The sequence below is a fragment of the Lissotriton vulgaris genome, chromosome 4_1 (assembly GCF_964263255.1).
Source record: "Lissotriton vulgaris chromosome 4_1, aLisVul1.2, whole genome shotgun sequence".
Taxonomy (NCBI): domain Eukaryota; kingdom Metazoa; phylum Chordata; class Amphibia; order Caudata; family Salamandridae; genus Lissotriton; species Lissotriton vulgaris.
In genome coordinates, this window is record NC_141691.1 from 1,502,054,183 (window position 1) to 1,502,080,873 (window position 26,691).

Below are 26,691 nucleotides of genomic sequence, written 5' to 3' on the forward strand. Positions count from 1 at the left end.
GCTACATTGTGGCACTGTTCTAGTGTACTGTCACCTGCTATATTCTCTATCGTAGCGTTCTAATGCTACGGTAAGGACAAACAAGGTTTAATTTTCTTTTTTTTCATGTGCTGCAACTGCCACTGTGTAACACCACTAGTACCACCGCAATGATGACATTTCATCCGCTCAGGATTGCCAACCTTAATCGCCATTTCCCGTGCAGCCAGCCCTGTGCCTAGCCCTATTTCCAAACACAAATTACAGGTAAGATAAGCATTTGGGGGGAGGTAGTATAATGGAGTATTAGGAGAGACGAGAAACTGACGGTAGTACTAGTAAAGTCCTAGGACTATTGAATTCACTTACTCTGTGAGAGGCACTTAGTTTTGAAAACATTTGGGCAATTACTTACACAACTTGAATCAAGATGCCACTTAAGTTTCAGGAAAACAAACTTACTGTTAAACCCCCACCCACCAGCCTCAAAAGCAGTAAAAAACACGTATGGTAAGATAAAGTTTAAAGTATATTTATATCCATAACATAAATATTCTCCCGGAAGACCCAACCCACCCCCCCTCCCTAACCCCAACGAATGTCCGTGAAAAGTCCAAAAAACCCAACTCCCAATTGCCACCCCCAGAAGTCTTTAAAAAAGGGGCAAAGGACAGTCTCCTCCTACTGCTGACTGCTGTTCACTTTTCGGGCCAGGTCAGCATGCTCCTTGCGGAGGGTCTCGAGCAGGGTTTTGGTGTTCAACAGCTCCTGCTCGTGGTAGGACACCCTGAGTGAAAGGCGGTGCAACCTTTTTTTGGTACTGCTGTGGGGGGCAGCTGATTTTTTTGCTGCTCGGCAGTGGCGGGTGGCTGCGGTACCCCGGCTCCAGACTGTTGGAGACCTGCTGCACTGATGGGCTGACCCAGGGAGCGCGGAGGAGGATGCAGATGTCCCGGTCCATGTTGTGGTCGACTGCGTGTCCCCCTCCTCCTGGGCCACCAGCCGCCGATATTCGGTGACAGTCGCCTCCAGCCTCCGTTGCCGGGCCCTTTTAGCCAGCTCCTTCCGTGTTGGTTTGGAAGGAGCATCTATATGAAGAAAGAAAGACATAGTCTGTAACCAATGCTCTTTAAGATTAACACAAAATGATTCAGCAGAAAGTTGTGTCACAGTAGAACTAGCAACCTTCAAGCGCAGTACATATCTATTGTGGCCAGTATCTGTCTAACCTCCAACTTCTTCATCCTTGCTCTAACATTAGTGGGAGTTTAAGGAATCAATTCTACGAGCACTATGGACTCACTCCATTAGAGTTGACTATGACAGTACACCAGTCTTATTCTTCTTCTTCTCTCTTGTTTAGCAAAATTGGTACGTTAACTTCTGCAAGCCGGCATAATGCCTGCACAGTCAACTTGCACCGAGAAAAACAAATGTCCGCCATGATGAGTAAGACAGACTTGCGTTACTGTACCAGTCCAGTACATGCAGGTGGTGATGCTCTTACTTTTCTATTACGGGTGGCACTGAGAATACTCTGTTACAAGGGCTACTGCTTAATTAATTTAACTTTCACCCTACAGTGCCAATGAATACTAGAAAAGGAAAATGAAGAAGATAAATAATTTGATTATCTATCACTGCACATGGTATGTATTTGCTTACATATGAGATGACTTTAGGTGCTTTGCTTTTTATTGAGTGAACAGTGTTACATCCACACATGAATGACCGAGTTCTACTAAACTTATTAACAGAGGTAGTGAGTGGCCATCGTACTCGCCGGATATATGCTGTGCTTGCAATACAAACTACTGCTATTATTCATGGTAGTATTCGGACAAAATTAAAACTTCTTTTCCTTGCCTTTCCTACACTGGGGCGGATGTGCGGGTGCGGTGGTACATGCTCTTCAAAGTAACACTTAGTTCATCCAGTGACCGTCTACTCTCTCTAGATACACATATGCTATCTAAGAGTCAGATAGTACCATGATCCAGGCATCCATCCATTCAAACTATATGTCAATCATTCTTCTTCATGTCTCTCATCTGGACAAACCTTACATTTTCTCACGGGAAAACAACCTTTTCATTTTATTTGGGAAACGGCAAGCCATACATCCGTGCTTGACTTGCATTTGAATTTCAACCAAAGGATATATTGCGCACACATACAGTTTCCTTTTCACCCACCCAGGGTGTTCTCCTTCCACCCATCCTTGCTTCATCCTTCACCCAGCCATGCACCATTCTTCTTTGTCAGTCATCATTACTTTTAACTTGCTCGTCCTTCCACACTTACTTACACCCTTCTTTCGCTTTTCATTCATCCCATCCATCAAGTTCATCTCAGATCTGATTTGGATTCTCGAAAAAATATTCGCCGCTGAGTTGAAGTAAATTTAGAGGAGGCTACTACCTGGTTGATAAAAACTTTGTTATAAATTTGAAAGTCTTCTTTACTGTATAGTAACTTAACTGTACAACATATATACTACACCCGTGCAGAGAGCACACTCTGCAGGCTGCAATCTCAAAAAGTAAGGAATAAAAGAGCTTACCACTGCCCGCCACTACCGTGGCAACCCTCACAGCAGTTTCCTCCGGCACTTGCACAGCCTCCTCCCCAGAAGTGTCCTCCTCCACCTCCGCGCTGGCCCCGGCACCAGATGTTCCACCTACAAAGTACATTTAAGAATGTTAGATGTCGTAGACATACACCAATCACTAGTATTTTGTCTAGGAATGAAGAAATGTGAATACAGAAACCAATCTAATAATTTGTGACTGTCTACTCTAAAGTAAAAATGTCCCTTTTTCCAGGGAAGGGTGTTGTCTTGCTGCACTTTTTGGCACAACTGATGAATGCTTGCTTTTTAACACGCACCATTTTTCTCATAACAGACAGAAGCTTCCCTTCTAAGAACAAGAGCAAGATCAGATCATCATCACTAGGATGGAGTGACCAACGATTCAGCACCAAAAAGAAAAATTAAAGTTCAAACCAGGTGAGGGCTCAGCTCGCCCACAATAAATGTGTGAAATAAATCACTAAGCACTTTTCCATTTTTAATCAACCGTTTATGTTTTATGACAAGCTTGATTTTAATACATGTTTTTACTTTTATTAAAGCTTTAAAACTCAAATAGACTCTGTGGTTTTTGGTCAAGAGTGACTGAGCAAAAGGTTTTGCAATTTGCAAGCATGAGTCCATGCCTCTGACACTTCTGGACTCTGACTCCGTACTCTTGTCCTGCGTTGGATAATAATCATCATTGGGGATCAATCATCGATGAATTCGGTAGCTAAATGATACCTTAATTGAACCTCACACTTAAAGATGTTCCCCACCCACTCCTTTGGACAAATGAGTGCCAGCATGCATTGGAAGAACTGAAAACAACCTTGTGTTCGGCCCCGGTGCTAGACACCCCTAATTATCAGAAACCCTTCACCCTTTTTGTACACAAGCATAATGGTTGCGCATTGTCAGTGCTAACACAGTGTTTTGGTGAAAGACAACGCACCTGTGCATATTTTTCTGCAGTTCTAAATCCCGTAGTCCGGGCACTACCCAGTTGCTTTAGAGCAGCAGCTGCAGCTGCCATATCCATTCACCGATCTGCTGGCCTGGTCCTTGACACTGCACTTACAGTTATGGTTCCTCACGCAGTTGACACTTTATTAAATAGGACAAAAACCCAACACCTTACTAGTACACGTTTGTCTGGATATGAATTGCTTCTCTTAGCCAGTCATATCACCATCCGCCGCTGCACTATGCTCAATCCAGCCACATTGCTACCCTTTGTTAATGATGACACTAGTTCTGATCCACATGATTGTGTCCTCCGTACGGATGAAGAAACTGAAGGCCTGGTGGATTTGACTGACACACCCCTAACTGACCCTGATGGTACCCTGTACATGGATGGTTCTTGCTTTAAACTTCCTGATGGCAGCACAACTGCTGCCTACGCCATCACCACGTTACATACAGTAGTAGAGAGTGAGAGAATACCTTACCAATGAGCCCAGGCTGCTGATTTAGTGGCACTAATCAGAGCTTGTGAACTAAGTACAGGGTTGGCCGTCAACATCTACACTGACAGCCTGTACGCCTTTGGCGTGGCCCATAATTTTGGGCGACTATGGGCTGAGAGGGGATACTTTACTTCTCACGGTACTAAGATACAGCATGGTCATCTGGTCAGCAGGCTGCTAGAAGCATTTACTCTTCCTTCAAAGATAGCTGTGATCAAATATAGCGCCCACAAGAAAACAACCGATGACATAGGAAGGGGTAATGCATTTGCTAACCAGACGGTAAAGGCAACAGCTAACGATGTCTATGCCCGTATGTATGTAGCTGGCCTCTTGAACTGGGTACCAGAGAATGGGATGCACAAGGACACTATTGAGAATGAAGGAAATACAGGCAGAAGCAACTAGAGAGGGAAAGGTTCCCTGGGAAGAGCAAACAGGCCTATCAAATGAGAATGGCTGTTGGACGGATCTGTCTGAACAACAGCGATGGTTGTTACCAGATGCCTATGTTTTGCCAGTGGTCACTATGGCTCATGGCGCAGCTCACATTAGTGCAAAAGGCATTTGCAAATTGCTAGCTCCGGTATGGCAAAACAAACACATTCCAAAATATGCTGAGAGGTTAGTCAGGCATTGAATGATTTGTTTGATGCATAACCCCAGAAAAGGCACACCGACACCTGCTGGAAATTTCGCACTCACATCTTACCCCTTCGTAGTGCTCCAAATAGATTACATACAGATGGAAAGATGCAATAATCTCCGATATGTCCTGGTAGTTGTGTGTGCCTTTAGAAAATGGATCGAAGCCTACCCCCTTAAGGACAACACTGCTATAAGCACTGCCAAAATATTGTTAAAGGAATTTTTTCCCAGGTTTGGGATGCCCAGAATTATCTGGAGTGACAACGGAAGCCACTTTACAGGAGAAATAATGAAGAAAGTGTGTATAGGGATGGGAATCAAAAAGAAATTCCATGCTGCCAATCACCCCCAGTCAGCAGTTTGGTTGAGCACCACAATGGAACACTGAAATTAAAAATGGCAAAGATCTAGGCTGACACAGGACTGTCTTGGCCGGATGCGCTGCCCCTTGCCCTCCTATCAACTAGAGCCAAGGCACATTCCCGTACCGGACTGTCTTAGTACGAAATAGTGTTTGGTCGGCCGGCAAATATTTGGGGAGTAATCCGCCCCAAGAGAGTACTCTGACATTGAATACCCGTTGTTGATTGAATATTTACATGAATTGACCACTAACTTACGTCTCATTCATCGTCAGGTACAAGATATCCTGCCACCCAAACCAGAGGGCCCTGGTCACACCATCCAACCCAGGGACTGGGTTTGCATCCGAAACTTCCAGAGAACAAAGAACTTGGAGCCGAGGTGGAAGCCACCCCAGCAAGTGTTGCTGGCTGCCAGATCTGCAGTGAAGGTGGCAGGAAGAAAAAACTGGGTCCACGGAGTACATTGCACGAAGGTGCCTCTACCTCTACCATATGACCGGTGGGTCAAGGAAGGCCTGGGAGACGACAAACGCAAAAAGATTCCGCATTTTATACCCTTCAGTGATGCCAACATTGCCTGGGCTTCATCTGAACGAGAGGACGATTACATTCTGCAATCTGCCGTTTCTCCGCATCTGAGATTGCGGGACACTCAACAGCCAGAGCCTTTGTTTTCTGACCAAACAACGCCCAGGTCCACCCGGTACAACCTCCGACCCAGAAAAAAGGACTGAAGAGACAAAGGTCTCTGCCCTCTGCTTGACATGGTCTGACCAATCGCTGCAGGGCTGTGATACACTGGTACATTTTTGACCGGAGCCGGTACAGTGGACTGAAACGTGCCAATAGGTCCGCCGGAATCACTGACCGGTGAAGCAACCACCAATCACAGGCAGCAACTAGGGGAGGACCAAGTGAAGCAGACGGTGACAAAGAAAATGAATGCTGAAATCTTGAAGAGCAAAGAGATAATGAAACAAGAGTACATAAAGACAAAATGTGGCCCATACTCAATCTGTCTAATAGAACTAATGACTATTTCACTGGGACTGGCCTTCCTCGGATGGGTAATACACGCTGTCCTGGCAGCACCTGAGCCTCCTACCTCTACAGAATCACCTCATCAACATGTGTCATTACCCACCCATGAGAGAAACAGAAGGACAGGTTTCTTTAACAACACTTTCATTCAAATGCTACACCAGCATTCAGCTTGTGGTGAACACAACAAACTGTTGGGTATGTGGGTTGCTGCCCTATACTGCAAGCACTGGGATGTCCCTGATTCCTGCTCCCTTTTCTCCAGCTGGCTCTGCCTACGGCTGGTACACTGTGTTTTTTGATGCATTCTATTCAGGTGACACATCCACACGATCCCTGGGGAAGATCAGTAGCAGGCAAGCCTTCAGCCACATCATGGCTACGGAGTGGCCAAGCATGGATAAAGATTCAGCAGAAAAGAACGAATATGCGAACAATCATGTGTCATTCTATCCATCGAACATTTGCAATGGTGGGGGAAAGAAAAGACTGCCACCTATCAGAGATACCTGTCTCCCCACATCCCAGAAACTACCGCATGAAGACCAGTGGAACAGTATGGGTGGGATAAAGTGACTGTGCCTACACTCTCCAGCTCAATGGTTCAACTCTCCAAGCTCTGGTGTCCTCACTGAATATGTACTTTGTGTGTGGGAACAATGCCTACACCTGGCTGCCCAAGTCCTGGGCAGGCACCTGTTACATTGCTTGGTTGCTCCCCCCCACCTACACAGCCGATGCAAAACACCACATCCAGAAGAGAGGTGTGGTTGATACTGAAGACACAACTGGCCAAGTGATTTTGCTAAAGGGTTCCTCTCGTTTTGGGGCCCTATGGTCAATAGTCGCAATCTCCGACATCTCACCAGGGTGGTAGAGGCCACCATCAACGCAACTGCTGGTGCTCTCAGTAACATCGCAGCTGAACTTCAAGCAGACTGCTTCATGACTTTGCAGAACAGAATGGCTCTTGACATAGTGCTGGCTGATCGTGGAGGGGTCTGCACATTGATCAAAACAAGTTGCTACATCTACATCCCTGATAATGCACCGACGGTCTATCAAGCAATCCAGAAGCTCCACAAGATTGCATCCGACATCCATCAGGATGAGGGTTCATGGTCCCTGACAGGCCGGTTTTGGAGCATGGTATTTCTGTCAGGGATGGAAGATAATGATTTTCATTGCAATCCTTGCTGCCGCATTGTTCTCTTGCTGCCTCTGTGTTCAATGCATGACCGCGCTGTGCGGGCTCTGTGCCACCTCTTTGGCACACAAACAAGTAAATCCACACCATCACAATGCCATGATGATGATCGAGAAGGTGGTCCAGGAAATGATGGACATTGACCTGGATGACGAGTGATTGTTGCCTCTGCATGGCAAAAGGAGGGACTGTTGAACTGTATTTTAAAATAACCCACACAACTCCATTTTGTGTTGCGATGCTCTCAGCAACTTGGTGAAGAACTGTTTTCCACGTCCCCGTTGAAACTTGCACAACCCTCCTCGCTCCTTGTGGTTAAGTCGATTCTGAGAAGCTGCCTGTGTGCCTCACCCCCCCAGTCGTGTCAAAGACTCAGCTATATCCTGTCCACCGTTGGTAACTCAGCCTATCACAACTCCTGTGCCCCGTGACCATGCCATCTGGTCAAGGAAGCACAAGGCTGTGCCCCGTGACCACACCATCCGATCAAAGAAGCACGAGGCTGCACCCTGTGCCCACACCATTGAGCAAGGGAGCACAAGGCTGTGGACATTGTGCAATAAGATACAGATGTCCCCTGGCCACGATTGCACCACAAGACTGACGAAGAACTTGTCAAATGAGGAACTAATCAAAATGTGGAACTGTGTATTGTGTAAATGGGCGTGGCTAGCGCTATAAGTATGTGTGTGCTTCGGTTTGAAGCAGCAGTCTCTGTAGAATTGTCTTTGTACCATTCTGGGACCCTGTCCCTGTCCTTAGCTCGAGGTAATAAATAACTTACTTCCCTCCACGGCTGGTTGTCCTGGTCTCTTTGGTAATGTATGACTTGAACAAGGAGAGCCCGTAGATTCTAAGGTGTCCCCTGCACCACTGGCTTTGACTCTCCTAGAGGGGGAGAGGTCTCCAAAAAGCCGGTTCTACACAACACAGACTATCATACCACACAATTACTGTCCATAACACATAATTCCACTCTATATAATTCCTATAACACTAAATACCACACACTTTCTATCCACATAATTTCACTGCCCAACATACCACATAATTCCACTACACACAACCTACATTCACTCCACTCTAAAGACTCTAAATCTCGCAATTGTTGAACCTATTACATTGTAAATGCTTCTTTAACTATTAATCGCGTTTGCAGAGAGGTGAAGAAAGGGGGATGGGCCTCAGACCACCTCTCAGCAATGTTATTGTGTAGGACTTACAGGAGGTACCACAAGGGCTTCTTGGCCTCCAAAGTCCCTCAGGAGAAAAGTTGACTAAATCCCCTAAACTGTAGTGTACCTGGTGGCACGTTGGCAGAGTGGTGGATGAAGGGGTGCATGGCCTTCGAAGACCTCTTAGCAAACACACTGTGTGGGACTTATGGGAGGTAACAGGAGGGGTAGTTGGCCCCCAAGAACAACCTTGGTGTCCAACTACCCCTCCTATTACCTCCAGTAAGTCCCACAGAGCAGCATTAGTAAATTCTCATAGCAGGCCACACCCCCTTTGCCCTCCAGTCTGCAAACGCTCCTCCTTGGCGCACTCTTCAATGGGGATTAAAGTGCTGCTGGGGATGGTTAGGGACAAACTAGCCAACCTGTTCCCTCCAGTAAGCCCCACACAGTGGGATTGCTGAGAGGGGGACAGAGGCAACACCCCATTTGTCCACCATTCTGCAAATGTACCTCCTGGTGCGCTCTTGGCTCGGTGATGAAGTCCCCTTGCCTCCGGAGGGTCCCTGGGGGCCAACTAGCCCTCCTGTTACCTCCAGTAAGCCCCACACAGCTGAATTGCTGAGAGTGGTCCGAGGTCATGCCCCTTTTTTGCACCACTCTCCAAACGGGCCGCCTGGTGCACTGCAGATTGAGGGATGAAGTCCACTTCAGTTCTGAGGTCCTCAGGACACAAGAGGACCTCATCACCTCACCAGCATTGCGCCAACATGCGTGTTTTCAGAGTAGTGTGAAAAAGCGTGTGGTCTCAGACCACCTCTCAGCAATTTTAGTATTTTTGTGGGCCCTGGAGACCCCATCCCCAGGGCCTGACCCATTATTTTACTTAAAAAATCAACCGGAAGAGGGCTGCACGGCACCCCTCCCAAGGCAGATTTTGGCCGCAGGGACCCCATACCCCAGGGCCTGTATATGGGAGGGGGGCAACGAGGTCTTTCTTACCTGGGCTACGTTTGGCCCCGGAGACCCCATCCCCGAAACATGGCCTCATTAAACCAAAATATATATATATATATATATATATTTTCATTCAGTCATTCATTTCCTTTATTTCGGTCGCTAGGACCATAAAAGTATACATAAAACATCAATACATTAAAATTGAGCAGAACATACAGTACGGGAGATCACAATATCTAAATGTTTGGGTTCAAGTTAGGCACAAAAAGGTGGGCAAAAGTGCAAAGGCAAACAATTCATTTGGTATCAGACTAGTCAGAGGAAAATACATTTAAAAAAAAAACAATATTTCAATAAATAGTTAAAACTCCAGATTGTATTAAAACACAATGGTATATACACTATTATGCAAAGAGGATTAAAAACAGAAATAAATTAAAAACTGTTAGCCTGTATCGTTACCCACTGCAATGCACTAGTGTCAATAGACCATGCTCTTTAACAATTTTTGGTTGCTGTTTTTTTTCCTCTTCTCTTTCGCCACATTATATTTAAGAACCGGGAGACAGCAAAGACAATGGGTTTAGAAGTATCATATTTAAGGACTCGGAAAGCCTCCCTGCAATGCTCAAACCCCAGATTCCGGCAGAGTTGTATAAGCCAGGAGCGCCGTGCACCCTGATATCCCGGGCAGAAAAAAAGAACATGCAATTCAGTTTCCTCTTGGCTATCACATGCAGGGCAACCATGTTCGTGCTGACCGGCCCATTTTGCAGTACAGGCACGTAGGGCAAAGTACTGTGTCTAAACAGCACATAAAGTTTCCCAGCTACTTGAGGAATAATGTCGTCCAGGAAGGATTCAAGTTTATAATTATCCTTCACAGTGAGTAACTGGGACGTGAGGATACCTATATTTGGGTTCGTGCAAATAATCTCTAGCTTTTGTGCATAATAATTTCTCAGTATTGTAGCTCGGGGAACCAGAGGGCAGGTCTCTCCTGGGCTGCTCCACAGGGATGGCATGCCTAGTTTGATACATTCATGATTTACATGTGCAAACCAGGTAATCTTTTTCACTAGACCAGGGTAAGATAGTAATTCAGCTGTTTCTGCCTGGAATGTTACTAGTTGTGGGGTCGCCCACAACCTCCTTCAAAATATTAAAGGTCTTAGGGCAATCTCATCTTCAATCAGGGAGATGCCATGGTCAAGCCGCAGGGGCATTAGCGGGGTACCAACTGGGAGGCCCCCAATTTGCCTAAGGAAACTGTTCTCTGCCGATGTAAAAATAGTAGTAGAGCAGTGTTCCAGAGTTCCACCCCGTACAGCGTTGCTCACCTCGCTTGCACCCTGTACATCTCGATTGCTGGACCAATGGGTTTAGTTGTGGATTCCCTCACCATTTTGGCTATACATCCAGCAATCTGGGCTAGCTTGAGCTTGGCTTTAACTATCTGGGCCACCCACTCCATATCTTCATTGAGGGTAACACCCAGATACTCAGGGACCCTTTCTAATACTATTCCGTTTAGATGTGGGTTGGGCTGCATTTTCTTGGGCGGGTTAACAATCATGCATTTAGTTTTGGCGGTATTTATCTCTAACCCCCTGTTGTTACAGAATACCACAAACTTGTACAAGAGCCTCTGTATACCCATTGGCGTTTTGAACAGAAGGAGGGTATCGTCAGCAAACATCAGTGCTGGCACCTTGATGTTTGCTAGCTTAGGGGCATCGTTATCTTCGACCTCTACAAGTAGGGGGATGAGTGCGTTGACAAAGAGGCAGAATAGGGTTGGTTCAAAAACACAGCCCTGCCTCACACCTCTGTCAACTCGGAGCCTGTTGGTTAATTCTCCCCCCCTACCACATCAAACTTGGGCATAAATGGCCCCATGAAGCTTGATGAGCAGGTCAAGTAGCTAGGATGGGGTCCCCAGGTCCCTGAGGACCCCCCAGAGTTTGGCTCTGGGCACCAAATCAAAGGCTTTTTTCAGGTCCACGAATATCAAGTAGAAGGCTCTAACCCTCTATTGATTCAGTCTTCCAAGCAATCAGTTGGAATCTGAATACTTGGTCCACGGTGGAGGTGTTTTTCCTGAATACGGCTTGATAAGTGCTAATGATATCATTCTCCTCTAGCCAGCCATGGATCCGATCTAATATTACCCGTGCAAACAGTTTTTGCGTGACATCGATCAGACTGATAGGTCTGTAGTTTGCAGGGAGTAATGGAGAGCCCTTTTAAAAGATTGGCACTATTTAAGCCCCCGCCCACGTATCGGGGATAGGCATACCATTCAAGATGGCATTGAATGAAACCCACAAGTAAGGGCCCCTGATACATGGTTCCTCACGAAACAGGTCCCCGGGCAATTTGTCTAGGCCGGGTGCTTTTCCAGCTGGTAACTTCTCTATCGCTAGAGTGACCTCACATAGTGATATCCCAACAGGCTCCTCAGTTTTTCATTTCTGGGAGCTAAAACTGGTGGTTCCTCCATAGAACTAGCCACAGGACATAGTGCGGCCCCTGGTTCTCTAATTGCATCCTGTAGCGGGTCAACTGCATACAGGCCCTGGAAATGGTCTACCCACATTTCTGCCGATATGTTGGGTTCCCCTGCGGGGTTACCTTCCTTACTGTCCGTTCTAACTATGGCCCAGAAGGTTTTCATGTCCAGGGCCAAAAGAGCAGATTTAATATCCATCCATTTATCTTCTTCCCAGGACAATTTAGCAGTGGAAACAACTTCTTTGTACTGGGCCCTCATAGTTTTGGTCAGAGAATTATCTTTCCCCTTGATAGCCGCAAGTAGTGCTCGTTTGGCCTTACGGCAGCTATTGTTGAACCACATATGGGTTGGCTTTTGTTGTGTTTTATTTGGGCGGACAGTCGGATTTAGGATGGCTGCTAAGTTGTTAATCAGGTTCTTATGGAGTGTTGCAACTCGGATGGTATAGGTTAGGCTATCCCTGTTAAGTTGGACACTACCAAGTTCCTGCAGGGTTGGGATAACCATTTCACATAATGCATACAACTTCTTTGGTTATTTTTTTTATTTTTGCCCAATTCATTCTTCTCCTGTTGTTAGTCAGAGTTAGCCCATCATCCAATGGGGCCTCAATAGCAGGGATTAAGCCTGAGTCTGCAACCTTCAAGGATAAGATCAAGGCATTGTGGTCGCTATCAACCCGTGAGATGACTTCAAAGTCCATAACCCTATGCCAAGACATACACTCTACCAAGATGTAATCTATGTGGGAGGCCTGACCAGTTCTATTGAATGTGGGCTTGCTCAGCCTATCCGAAGGAGTGTGCCCATTACAAGCCCTCAGGGAGTGAGTTAGAAAAATAGCATTAGTTTGGACTGCTAGGAGAGACCATGATTTAACTAGTTTTCCTTGGTGATTTGATATGGCCCACTGCAGACCCTCCTCATTGGAGATATGCTTGTTGGGGCCTAGAAGGGGTTCGTAATGGCAATTACGGTCTCGCCCCACTATTAATCGCGAGTCAGGTGGCACAATCGGAATATAAAGATTAAGCACCTCCAGGGTTTTCGATTCCTGTGCCAAGCCCACAGGCCGAGAGTAGATGTTAATAATGGCAAAGCTTAACTTAGAGGGAAAAGTAAGTAGTACCGCTTGGATGTCAAGGGACGAGGTATTTAGTGTGGTAACAATGCACCCCACATCTTCTAGTTGGCCAAATCGATTCTTCACCGGCAGAACAAAAAAACAGCGGCCTCCCAGTGCGGTGTCTGCGAGGCCAGGGCTGACCCTCATCCCTCTGTTTGGTATACTCTAGGGAGGGTCCTGTCCTATCAGGGTTAGGGCAAGTGGTATAGGAGTAATCCAAGGGCAAAGCTCTCACTCCTGTATGGGTCTCAGCGTGGGTGGATTCAATATTAAGTACAGAGCGTACCACCTGGTTTTTTTTTAAATTAACAACCACACAGTCCCCTGAGGAAGTTTTTTTTAATGGTCCCAGCCAATACACTCTCCGTACCATTAAGATTTCTCCTGCTCTGTCATAGGGAAAGCACCTGTGGGAAGCCAGTCAATGTAAAATCTTATTCCTAAATTCCAAATGTGACTCCCTCTGAGAACCATTTAAGGGAGGGACCCCAGGTAGGACTAATACATAGGGTAGTGATTCTGGTGGGAGATTAATCATTTGCAGAACAACATCCCCCTGATCCCCCAACTCATTGCCCGCTTTGGAAAACCAGGGGAAGCAGGCTAGCACTGGGCCCTTGGGTGTTAGAATGTATTATGGCAGCATTATCAGTGCTTCTAATCGCCTGGCCGTCTTGCGCCCCGTGCGCGGGTCCAGATATATATTTTATTTGTGGATGGGAGGCTGTGTGGCCCCCATACCCTGGGAAACATCTGGCCCCAGGGCCCCCTCCTGAGGCCAAATATGTCCCAGAAGACCCCATCCCCATGCCAGCCTCCCAGGACACTTCTGACCCTAGGTACCCCATCTCCCGGGGCCTGGCCTCAGGTTTGGGGACCATGGGGGGAGCCTGAATGCCTGCACTGCCCATGCCGGCTCCCCGCCTACTGCCGGAGCTGGCATTGCTAGTGGACGAGGGGAGCTGCTGACATGCAGGATAATGCTTTTTTGGACCCCCATTTTCCCCAGCCCTCGTTTGACAAATCACCCAAAAACTTTCAAAACAGGAGCTGACCTGATTGAACCATTAGTTTTGAAAAGTTTGCGAAGATTCATCAAACAGCGCCAAAGATATTGGCAAAAGAAAAAAGGTTTTTGAATAGAAACAAGGTCCTAACTAAAACTACCTACTGGCAAAGAGTTCCCTCTAATGTTATTAGGTAAGGGCGCTTTTAAGGTATATATTTATGTATGTGTATATATATATATATATATATATATATATATATATATATATATATATATATTTATACATATACATATATATATATATATATATATATATATATATATATATATATATATATATTTTTTTTTTTTATAAGTGACAACAATACGTTTGTATATATGTAATATACTAGAGTAGGTGTGGGCGGAAAATCCGTTCCGCTCGCGGATTTTGCGGATTTTCGGGAAATTCGCAATCCGCGAGATTCGCGAATCTCCCGCAAAATCCGCAAATCCGCGAGCAGCGGATTTTGCTCGCACTGCTCGCACTGTTCGCGTGAGTTCGCGCCCCGCGAATAAGTGCAAAATTGCAGAAATACGCTCTTAGCAAAACTGAAAGTAACTACTTACCAGGTTCAAAAGTTCAGGCTCATCATTAGTAGCCATTTCCTGTAGTGCTTCCTGAGGGGCCCCTCCAGAGTTCAGTTGCCAGTTGAAACTATTATGTGACCCTGCTCTGAACCTCAGAATAGTTACACATATGCCACAAAGGTCCTGAATTACAGCTAAGGGAGACAAGCAGGAGCCAGGCTGGAAGTTAAAATCCATTAATCAGCCCCTAATTCATTATTGTCAGTTGGGGCAGGGCAGGTGTTGTAACTAATTTTGCAACAATGAAAGCACTTAGCAAGTGCAAAAGATCACTAATCAGGGCGCACTAAGGAAGCAGGTGCCAGCTAAAAAAATATTCTGTGACACATTAATCAGCCCCAAATTAATTCAGGTCACTTGAGGCAGGGAAGGAAGGCTTTGCTTTGCCAAAAATAATGTACACTGGACAACCAGAGGGTGTGGTGATGAAACAGAGGGTGGCATGGGTGGGCCAGAGGGTGGCATGAGTAGTCAGAGAGTGGCAGTGGTGACAGAGAGTGGCAGTGATGAAGAAGAGTGTCCCAAACAGGCTGGACACGTAGAAACAACAAGTTCGCAAAACTTGCGACCCGACAGGTAAGTTCGCAAATTGCGAAATTGTAAAAACCCTCGCGAACTGGCAGAAACACGGGCGAACACAAAAAAAAAAAAATCCGCAAATTTGCGGGAATTCGCGGATTTTGCGGATTGCGAATCCGCAAATCCGCAAAATTCGCGAACGCGAGATCCGCAAAATTCGCCCATGCTTATACTAGAGTTTTGTAAATAGTAGGCATTGGACTAAGAAAAAATGTTATCTGTATATATTGGATTTGCACACCTTTCTGACGCAAATGAAATTGGGGATACACCCCCACATAACGTTTGTAAATAGCCTGTAAGAAATGTAAATAAGATGGTTTTTGGTATCAACAAATGTAAATAATTGTTAATATGTGATAGTCAGAATTTTCATTCAGTCAAATGTCGAACTTTTTTTATATTTGCACTGGGCACTTTATCTGTCGCCATTTTTGAACAGTAACAGAGAATCTGTATTTGCACACTTAGAAATGGCCGCCACAAAATAGAATCATGTACCATCTTCTATGTTTACCAACTGGAAAGGGCGGACTGTTTAAAATGGCGAAAATGTTTGTTCACGAACGACACTGACGAAGCCTTGAGCGAAACGCGTCTGTCGGGGGTGTACGGGGGTTCGGAAACAAAATAAAGGAACAGATCACATCATCTGTGTGCTGGCCGTTCTTTCTGGTAACTATCACTGGAATCGTGTGATGATATATATATATATATATATATATATATATATATATATATATATATATATATATATATATATATATATATATATATATATATATAAGTCCAATGCCTGTTCCCAGATAGGAAAAAGCGCGACACAACTCCGAGGGTGAAGACAAGCTACTTTATTGATTTTCGTTTTGCGCGTGGTGCTAAGTAGTTCCTGAAACGCTCAGGCATACGCGTTTCAAGCCTCCAATGGCTCTCATCAGTGCCGGTTCCACGAACTCCACGCTCGCTCTGGGGGTCAGATGGCTTTCAGGTGGTGGATAGACCGCACCCAGGATGGCGTCATCGAGCTCCTCCTCCAATATGGGATGTACTCGCCCCTCACACTCCTCCTGTTGAGCAGATGCATGCTGGAAGGCGTAGTCCTCAAGTGTGCCTGTACAGTGACAGCTACACAACTAACATCAAGTGATGTCCCAATTGTCTGGTTAAGGGCCACACTCCAGCTCAGGTGCCCCGCAGGATGAAACAAAGCCTCTTTTCAACCTCTTGATCAGGCGATCGTTATCGCCTCCTCTCTCCCCTTGCCGCTCCTCAAACCATGGCGGAAATCCAACAGCTGTGGGGGCACTGTGTATTGCAGTTTCGCTACTACTGTCCACAAGGTTGCTGGTCACTACACGGTGCACCTGAACGAGAGGGTGTGCCACAGAGTCAGCGACCTGATATATATATATGAGACAATCTCAGCTTTCTCTCGCCTGGAGCCCAATCCTGGATACCGTCGGCGCAGAAGAAGAGAGGAGACCCAAAGTGCAGGTGAGCAGTGTTTTATTCAATCGTGGAAAAGGCGCACCTCAGCATAACGTTTCGGCCTTCATAGAGGCCTTGGTCACATGACGCATGCAAGGGAGGAGGCAAAATTTAAAGTGCTAATGCCATTCAGAATATAACGCCATTGGTTGAATATGGTCAGATTTAAAATGCCATCAACAATAGACATAGACAACAGATTTGAAAGTTAAAAACTCACATCCCGGGATAATCCCTCATGGAGTTTGTAATGTGCAAAAGAGCAATGTGCAAAATACATATAAAGTGCAAATAGTGTCATCCAAACAATTGAAGTATCCAATAAATAACAATCATTGTTTCATATAAAACACGATGTTAAAATCAAAGTGTAAAATATATATATATTAATAGTTGATATATGTACAATGACCTAGAATCACACTATATACACAGGATGAGATTTTGGGTAATTTTCACACTTGGATGCATAAATGCATTTACCAATCCCTGAAATCGCAGCATCCTTACTTGAATAATTATATTGCACAAGCCAACAGTCTGTCTAAGTCATAAAGTGAAAACGGGGAGAGGAGATAACGCTTTCTGAAATACAAAACAATATTGCAGCCTCGCCTCATATACACCTATATTAGGATATGCATTTATCATCGGATTCCGAAATGGCATTCCGTGATAGTGAATAGAGATATACAAATCAGCTTGTTTTTTTCTTTTTTGTTACCAATTCTCTCATTTTAAATACTGTCTAACATTCGCGTTCATTGCACAACCACGTTGCCTAAACCTAAGCTACGTTGCACAACTTAGTCAATTGCAGTACTAGACATATACGGGACATGGGATATTTTGAAAGTGCCATCTTAACCAGCCCGAATGAACAACAGGACAACCAAGCTAACTAAATAGATAGACCAGGCCTAGATGGAAAGTGCTGACGAATTGCCACTAGTGGCTATCTGGAATGGTTAGTGACCCAGAAAAGTAGAATGACTCAGAGACAGGTGTAAAAGTCTTCCGTTGAGGTCAACCCTCCCGGGGCTCTGCTATCCATTTCCAATATATATCTTGTCTCCAACCTTCTCAGAGCACACTCCCTATCTCCTCCTCTTCTCAGTGGGCCCACACTATCTATAGCATAATATTTCAAAAGGGTGCTGTCGTTGTTGTGGCACTCTTTGAAATGGCGGGCCACTGGATATGCCGGGTCACTGGTATTGATGGGCCTTATGTTATGTTATGTTATGTTATGTTACGTGAATTTGTACTGCGCACAGCTGCCCCAGCTAAGGGGCGTCCCGGCGCATGGCAAGGTAACACGCAACAGCCACAGGGAACACAACAGCTAAAGAGAAGGAACCAGGTTAAAATAAGAAAGTTTTAATAGCCTTACGAAAGGAGAAAAGATCCTCCAGCAGCCGAATCTCCACCGGGAGGGAGTTCCACAGTTCGGCTGCTTTAACCCGGAAGAAACGACCACCAACACGGCACAACTTATACCGAGGGGTGATAGTGAGGGCTTGGCCCAAAGATCTCAGAGGCCGAGTGGGGACGTACCAGGACAGGAGGTCCATAAGAATTTGAGGAGCCGTACCCTTTAGGATCTTAAAGGCCAGGCACAGTACCTTGAATTGGATTCTGGCCCTGACTGGCAGCCAGTGCAATGCTTTCAAAGTACTGGAAACGGGGCAGTCTCTAGGAAGACCAACAATTGCTCTAGCGGCAGCGTTCTGCACGCGTTGGAGGCGGGTGACTTCAGCCAGGTTAGCTCCCACCAGAAGAGAGCTGGCATAATCCAGGCGCGATATAACAGTCGCCTGTATTACCAACTGCCGAGTGCGGGGGTCGAAGAACTTCAGGACTGGTCGCAGAGCCCGGAGGATTCCAAAACAGCAGGCAGCCGTTTTCTTCATGTGCCCCACAAAACTGAGGGTAGGATCCATCCACACTCCCAGGTTTTTTAATTCCGTCACCGGAAGAGGGGCCGACCAAGCTCCGAAGGCCACCACCTGTCCCCCCAGAGGTCCGCCCTTCTACCGACGATCATGATCTCGGTCTTCTTCGCGTTGAGCTGGAGACAGTTGGCCTTCAACCAGCTTGCCACCGCCCTAAGTCCGCTCTGAAACCTGGGGGCATCCTGGTCCGCATCCCCGCTGATCGTAACCGCTAGCTGGGTGTCATCGGCATATGACACCATGGTCATGCCCCACTGCCTGACAACCTCAGCCAGCGGTCTCACGTATAGATTGAACAACGTGGGACTCAGCGAGGATCCCTGCGGCACTCCCTGTTTCAGAGGATGGAACTTGGACTGGAATGGTGGCACCGCAACGCTAAAGAAGCGACCATCGAGGAAGGACCGAAACCACTGGAGGGCAGACCCCCCCACTCCAATCTCCTCCAGGCGGTGCAACAGGATGGAATGAGAGACAGTATCAAAGGCGGCGCTTAGATCTAATAATACAAGCGCCGCCGTCTGCCCTGCATCCATCACTGTGCGAAGATGTTCAGCTATGGTGAGAAGGGAGGTCTCCGTGCTGTGACCAGCACGAAACCCGTTCTGGGTGGGGTCTAAGATGTTGGCTCGAGTAAGGTGGTCAGAAAGAACCTTGTTAAATGGGCCTCCACGACTTTGGTCGGCCAAGGGAGCAGGGAAATAGGCCCGTAATTTTCCGGCTTTTCCGGGTCCATAGAGGGTTTCTTTAAAATAGGAGAAACCACAGCCCGCTTCCAACTTGCTGTAACCGTACCCGAGGCCAGCGAGATGTTAATCAGGGAAAGTACCGAGGTACGACCCACAAACAGCTGGTCTCTGAAAAGGGCTGGTTTAGGCGGATCAGCGGGCGACCCCGATTTCACCTGCTGAGCCAGGGTGTCAAATCCCTCAGATGTCAACGGGGGCAACACACGAAGCAGAAAATCTCCATAGATGTTACATAGAGTACCTGCCGGTGGCCTAGTATCAGGGAATGTTAAGTAGATGTTCTGAACTTTTTCTAAAAAGAACGAGGCAAGAGCCTCACAATGCGCCGTGAAGCTCGTTGTTATAGCCGAGGCCCGCTTTGCCACAAGGTCCTTTACCACTTTGAAGATGGTTTTAGATGGATTAGGGCTATTGCCGAACTCCGCAGCGTAGAAGGCTGCCTGGGCCCGGCATATAGCGCAATGGTATGTTTTAACGGCAGCGAGATAGACAACCTTCTTCCTGCTGTCGTACACCTTCCGCCATTCCCTCTCTGCTCGCCTACAACTGCCCTTGAGTGCGCGTAAGGCCCTGTCATACCAAGGGCTTGACTCCCTGGAGCTAATTTTCCTAGCCGAGATGGGAATCAGGGAATCAAGTGCCTTAGTAACCCACGAGCAGAACCGGTCGTAACCTACATCCACGTCCTCCAGAGGTCCCAACGGCTCTGCTGCGAGGACTCCTTGAAGGTCCTCAAGTCTCAGTTTACTCCAGTGCCGTGTGGAGATCATCCTTACGGGAGCAGAAGAAGAGATTCCCGGCAGGGAGACATAGATGGCCACTAAAGAATGTCCGACCAGCCGAGCGGTGTAACGGCCGTAACTGTGGCCTCTGTCAAGTTCGTAAAAAACGGATCTAACGTATGGCCGCCTACATGTGTAGGATGCCGCACTATTTGTTGGAGTTGAAGAGCCTCCAAATCGGCTAGAATACAGCACACCGTAGGGATATTCTGATTCTCAAAGTGCAAATTGATGTCCCACAAGATAGAAAAGTTAGCACACCCCATCGCCAGAGAACTTATAGCATCAGGAAAGGCCGCCCTGAATGCCACATCACTTCCCGGAGGGCGATACACTACCATCCCTGAAAGGGAAAACTGAGGGTTAACCAAAATTTTAAAGACAGCACTCTCGCAGCCTGCGATGTTAAGGGCTGTGCTGGAGTATCCTCTTGTGCACCTGCAGCTTGGTACTACCCACATACCGCAGGGCACACGGACACTCCAGCACATAAACCACAAACTCACTTTTGCAAGTCAACTGTTTCTTGATCTTGCGCGCATTGGGGGTAAACGGGACTGCATATTCTGTTTTGTTGAGCCCATGTTGACATGCTTTGCAGGAAGAGCATTTCCTGAAGCCCTTGCTCTTGTCTAACCAGTTTTTGTTGATTATAATCTCCGGGCTAGATTTAACAAGGGCATCCTGCATCGAATATGCCTTTCTATAGGTGATGGATGGTGTAGCTGGGATTTTATCACCTATGATAGGGTCACATTTAATTAAACCCAAGTGCCTAGTGATGATTTTTCTGAGCGCCCCATGTTGCCTGTTGTAGGCCCAAATCAGTCTGACAGACTGATCTTGGGAGATAGCAGACCCTGTAGTGGCTTTGCGTTGAAGGGTTTGGCTGCGTGATAGAGCATTAGCTTTAGCAATGGCCTTGTCAATTTGCCCAAGATTGTACCCCCTCGCCAAGAATCTAGCTTTACTAGCCTCTTGTGCTAGATGACATTGAGCATCAGTGCTGCTCAGCCGTCTGATACGCAACATCTCCCCATAGGGGATGCTGCGTATGAGATGGGAAGGGTGGTGGCTGCTGGCATGGAGTACTGTATTCCCCGCCGTGGGCTTCCTGTATAGCCTGGTTTCAAGTTTGTCCTGTCCATTTAACACCGTCATGTCTAGAAAGTGCACCTGTTCCTTACTTATATCATGTATATATATATCGCCAGTAGGTAGTTATAGTTAAGACCAAGTTTCCATAGGAAGAGCATTTTTTGTATTGCTTATAACTTTGGCGTTGTTTGATGAATCTTCATGACATTTTCCAAACAGATTCTTTGTTCATATCAGCTCCTATGTTGAAAGTTTAGGGGCGATTTGTCAAGGGTGGGCCGAGAAAAAAGGGGGGTCCCAAAACATGTTTTCTCCATGCAATTTCCATAGGAAACTTTGGACAAGGCTACTGGTTGAACGGGTGAACGGAATTACCCCAAATTTGGCAGGGAGATGGGTCTTGGTCTAGAAAGCACACTTTTGTTTATTTGGTTTAAATCCATTCAGTAGTTTTTGAGAAATATCTAAATTTACAGATATCGATATTTTGCCATCTGATTGGCTGCGGCGTTAGGAGCACGAGCTTGCTGTTTAATGGTTACGAGCGCTGCGAGTGGTGGCAACTAGGAAGTGTTGGTTGCCATTTTGTGATTCATTGAAGCGAATAAGGGGAAAAAAAGGGTGAAAAAAGTAGGAAAGAGGAGGATAGGAGTACCTGTGGGTTGTTTGGGGTGTGCTATACAGGGGGTGTGAAGTGAACTACTCATACCTACTGGTCTTAAAGTGCTGGGGTACGGAAATTAAGTGAGGTATTGCCTAGAGTCTGATGCTGCTAAGGTGAGCTGCTGTGGTACTCTGGTATTAAAGAGTGAGCCCAAACTGTGTGTCTTATGGTGTGAAGTCATGTGCCCTGGCCGCTGCTGTACACCTGTAGAAGCAGTGTCAGCATGTGTTTATACCTACTAGGACAAACTACTGACCCCTACTGGTCTGAAAGTCCTGGGGTATGGAAAATATGTGAGGTATTGTCTAGAATCTCATTGTGCTAAGCTGAGCTGCTGCCGGACTCGGGGATGAAAGCGTGAGTCCAAACTGAGTGTCATATGCTGTGAAGTCATGTGCTCTGGCCGCTGTGCCACATCTGGCCAAGTAGTGTCAGCATGTAGTTATACCTACTCGGAGGAACTTTTTTTTCTATCATTGTTACTTGTGTATGGTGCTTAGGGGTTGTTATACAGGGAGTACGAAGGTAAATTTGCACGTATCAAATCAATTCCGTATTTGTAAAGTTCAAACTACTCACTCCTACGGGTCTGATGTCACTGCGGGCGTAAGCTGAGCTGCTGTCGGACTCGGGGATAAAGCCGCTAAACTACTGACCCCTACTGGGGTGAAATTGCCTAGAGTCTGATGCTGCTAAATTGAGCTGCTGCTGGGCTCAGGAAGGAAACCGTGAGCCCAAACTGTGTGTGCTATGGTGGGAAGTCATGTGCTCTGGGCGCTGTCCCACACCTGTCCAAGTAGTGTCAGCAATATTTTATACATAGTAGGAGGAAGTTTTGTTTGGAACACGGCAAATTGTATATGTGCTTAGGTGGTGTTATACAGGGAGTGCGAAGGTAAATCAATACAGTATTTGTAAAGCGCATATTACTCACCCCTATGGGTCTGAAGGCCCTGGAGGCCTGCATGAAAATTATGTGAGCTATTAAGTGAGCTATTGCCCTGGGTCACATGGTGCTGAGCTGAGCTGCTGCCGGAGCAGGGGATTAAACCATGAGCACTGTGCTCTGAAGTCATGTTTTCTGGCAGCTGCGGCCCACCTGTCCATGTCTGCATATGTACTAGGAGGAAATTTTGTTTTAAACAGTGTGACGTCTGTAGGGTGATTGGAGGGTGTTACAGAGGGAGTGTGAAGTTCAATTCTGCCATTTCGACTCAATCCGGTATTTGTAAAGTGCAAACTACTCACTCATACGGGTCTGCAGATGCTGGGGGCCGGTGTGGAAAGTGAGCTATTGCCCAGAGTCACATGGTACTATCCTGAGCTGTTGCTAGAGCCGGTGATCAAAGCAAGAGCTCTCTGCTGCAAAGTCAGATGGTCTGGCGACTGAACCACAGCTGTGTGGAGAATACATTTTGACGAGGGTCCGGGAGTTGCTGTTACCTGGCCCTAAAATAGCAGGCCTAAGTTGTCAGTTAAACGGTGGCTCTAAAAAGAGCTCTTGTGTTTATTAGTTGGAGCTACATATAAGTGCAGATGCACAGCTTCAATTTATTGAGAAAAACTCGATTTCCCTGATCTGTGAAGAGTACTCCATCACTTCTGTAGATTTCAGCTGTATCAAAACGTATGTTGTATTTGTAGATCAACCCCATTCTATGGTCTCTGAGGTATGCAGACATAGCTTTGTTGACATTTTTCCTAGATTTTTCAACCTGAGGATAAAATTGTTTTGACCATTTCCACTTCTGTCTTTGGCATATATTGGAGTATACAAAGACAGTTTGAGGCAACATTAACATCAATTGTCCAAAGGTGCCCTTCATAAGCATTTCCAAACCTACCCCAGTCAGTGTGCCTAGTTCATTTCCACCACAATGCACTATCATGAGGTCAGGGTGTGGAAGATGCAAATTGGTTTTAGCCAAAGGTAGCAATTGATGCCACTTCAATCCTCTCTGTGCAAACTATTTAATGACCACATTTTGTAAACCTAGGTCTAAGTCAATACGTCTTTGTTCTGCATACTTCTTGCACCAGAAAACATGGCTATGTCCTATGATCCACACTAGCATTTTGAAGATATGGCTGGAAGGTATGGAAAGATGTCTGTAGCTCATGCAATTCCTTCGTAGAAAAAGAGATGTGTTTAAAGACGGGGAACTACTTTTTTTGCCATACAAAATGATTCTCATTGGGAGCTGAAAAGCATTGTTTTTTAAAAGTAGGGGGCACATTTGTTTTTTGGAAAAGCATCTTTGTGATTGGTTAAGAAAAAGCAGTTTCAACGTGGAGTACATATCATAGGATAAAATTTGCTCAACTCAACTACACCTGCTACTTGCATTTGGAAGGCACTGTTCGAACTTAAAACAATCGTGAACTTTTAACCTGCCTGTGCCGTTAAGTGTTCAAAAAAAGTTGCAAAAAAATCTTGAGGTTTAAAAAAATTGATGAACTTTTAACATGCATTTGTTGTAGAATGTTCTTGAAAGTGTATTGATAGAAAACATTGCACTGCTGACTTCTATGTGTCATTGAATATGAAAAATACTGTTTATATGGAAAATTAAAAAGAAACTAATAGAGAGAAGTTTTGAAACCTGAAAGAATCAAGGAACTATTCTAATTTGTTCTTTACATGTATTTATGTGTGTAAGAACAACATTATACACACAACAGCACCAGGAAGGGAAGGAAGCGGGGAGTGGGGGGCCGGGGGAGATGGGCTCAATGGCACAAATGCACAATTAAGTACAGCACAACTATAGACAAACAATGACCAAAATGAAACACACCAAGAAGGAGCACAAGTCACACAACCCTCCAACATCACACCACTGAATGAGCATAGAAGTGAAAACCATGCTGCATTCATACAGGTTGTGTACAAAGGCCGATTGTGGGTGTTGTGGGATGTGTGCGACTGTGGTCATCATGGTTGAGATGCCCAGCACGTAGCACATGGGTGGGTTCACTATGTGTTATGTTGCCAAACAACTGCTCCTCCCTCCCACGAGCCCCCACACTTTTGTACAGTGCACTGTTGTATCCCGTGCACTCGTACGGCACACCAATGTAAAGCCTATTTGGGCATGTCCTGTTGCATTCCAACTACACCATGACAGTGCCGTTTGGTAGTAGTGCATGCCACTTTACAACATCGACTGATGTGGCCGTTGTGGCAGGCCACACCAGAACACAGAAACATACTTACCGCACTCCCTGTACACGGACATGTCCGAGACACCCCGTTCCCCTTGCTGGATAGGCACACCCCTGAGCTGACCTGTGTACGCCGGACCAGCACACGCCGGCTGTGCATGCTGGAGGATGCGTGCGTAGCTACATGTCCAGAGTCACTGACAATACTGAGGTGATAGAACACTGTGATGTTGCAGGGGCCGTGCCTATCATGCTAACACAATGACCACAGGGGCCCAGTTGCTCAGATGCGGGTTTGGGGACCGTTGGGGGTCCTGGGGTTGTTGCGATGAATCTTGTGGCCCTCATGAGTATCCCTGTTTTATGCTCATTGACTCTATGGCACCTGTGGGTGTTCTGGTGTGGCTCTTGGCTGCGTTCCCTTTCATGCTGCAGGTAGTCGCCCTGCTAAACACCAGCAGAAAGCAGATGTAAAATCCCTAGTGCTAATATGACTTATCGCTGGAAGTTGTTTTGCATTGCAGTTGTTCTGAAAGTTGTGATGGGATTTTTTCGTGTGCAGAACAATATACAAACTGGGCAGTGTATCCCGTCAAGATCCAGCCCCTGACACACTATTCCCAATAAATATAAACACAATGAGATTTCGTCATTGATTTTGTGTGTACACTGTAAGTGCAGCCGCTACCTCAGTGCATTTCAATGCAGGATTTCAGTATTCAAAATAAATTGCAAAGGTGCACCTCGTGTCTTTTTGCAAGGGAACGGTTACTCTGCATTTCATTATCAGCACTTTAATGCAAGTACAGTTGAGATAAATCTAACACACTATTCAGAAGTTGGTGCAAAACTGCAGACATCACCACTATTCCCGCGATAAGTGCCCCAAAATTTAACACCATGGCGGACACCATCAAATAACAGTAATAAGGTATTCACCTGTTACAATGCAATTTTTACAACGCACTACCACTACAACGCAGGCATTACAACGCATACCATTACAACGCATTGCGCTGGGGGGCGCTCTAGGATAAGAGGTAAGTTTAATTTACTATCCAACACCTTCCCTAGGGTCCACGGGGACTGGAGTTAGAATAGTAAATTATACTTACCACTATCCAGCACCCCAAAGCGCTATGCGTTGTAACGGTATGCGTTGTGAATACCGCGTTGTAATGGTATGCGGAGTAAAAGTATGCGTTGTAACGTCATACATCCCAGTAATAAGAACAAGAAAGAGTCACACAGCAGTTAAGAAAAAAACAAAAACTTAATCAATTTTTTTTCCAAACTTTCTTTTTATAAACATAAACATGTAAACGACAAATTGTTTCGAAACGTTATTTTTTTATTAACATATATATATATATATATATATATATATATGAACGGTAAACTAATAAACAAAAATTCAACAAAAATAATACAAACAACAAGGCAGAACACTCCGGTGGGGACCATGGATGTAGACGACAGAGCCTGGAAAATAAAGCACAAAATAAGGAC